The sequence below is a fragment of the Penaeus monodon genome, chromosome 19 (assembly GCF_015228065.2).
Source record: "Penaeus monodon isolate SGIC_2016 chromosome 19, NSTDA_Pmon_1, whole genome shotgun sequence".
NCBI lineage: Eukaryota > Metazoa > Arthropoda > Malacostraca > Decapoda > Penaeidae > Penaeus > Penaeus monodon.
This window is the reverse complement of record NC_051404.1, coordinates 39,980,646-39,981,619: the sequence shown is the minus strand read 5'-3', so window position 1 is coordinate 39,981,619 and position 974 is coordinate 39,980,646.

Below are 974 nucleotides of genomic sequence, written 5' to 3'. Positions count from 1 at the left end.
ATTGTTATCAGACGTGACTAACCGTGTCTGCGCTTGACGGCAGACCCTTTAGGAAAGATGATGTCATCACGTATTATCTCATCCAAAAATCAATATTAAAGCATTTTTTTTGGTTTATATTAACTGCTGCGATTAAAATGATAGCAAGTGTATATGGCAACAAGGACATGGCGTAGAAATTAATATTTCACATAAAACGAGCAAAAATAATGTCCACACAATTTCTCGTAGAGAAAATAAACAATATGTAGAATTGATAGATCAGTGGACGCTTAAAGCATTCTCCTTTAACACCATTATTAAAAATCAAAAGAAAAACAAACTAATTGATGCATAAACTGGCAGTAGCAACGCGAAACGAGTATAGCAGTGTCTGTCGGCATTGTGGGAAATAATAATAAACAAAGAACTAGTGAATTATTTCCTTTGTTTGACGATTAATGGCGTTGAATAAGAATATGTTAGGTTCGGTTCGTTATTTGGCAATGCAGAGAAATAAGTAAATAAATACAAGCTGTGTCCGGACTGGTTCTTTGGTTGACGGTAAATAATACGGTATGTCGGTGTTTTTACTTGTTCTTATTTTGACGATAAATTACCAGGGAGATCTTTTAACATTCTAAATGGTGGCTATAATAATAAACAAATACAAATTGTCTACGTCTGGTGCTTTTGCTGCATTCATGATTTAAAAACCGCGCTGCTACTTCGAGTTCTGTCTATATGTTACGTGATTGGCCAAAGCAACCAAATGAATTATGTATGGCGCTCGCTGGTTGGTGGAATTGCTTTACTAGAGCTCTCTGTTGGCTATTGAAAGAGTCAATTTACGGTCGTAACTCTTACGCAACTAGTTACCATCTCTTCGTGAATCCCACTTTTACCGTCACTGGTACACGCGATGGTAAATGCGTTACGATTGATTGTATGTTAGTGAATCCGGCCCCAGGATGATGTCTCTTGGCCAAAGGGTA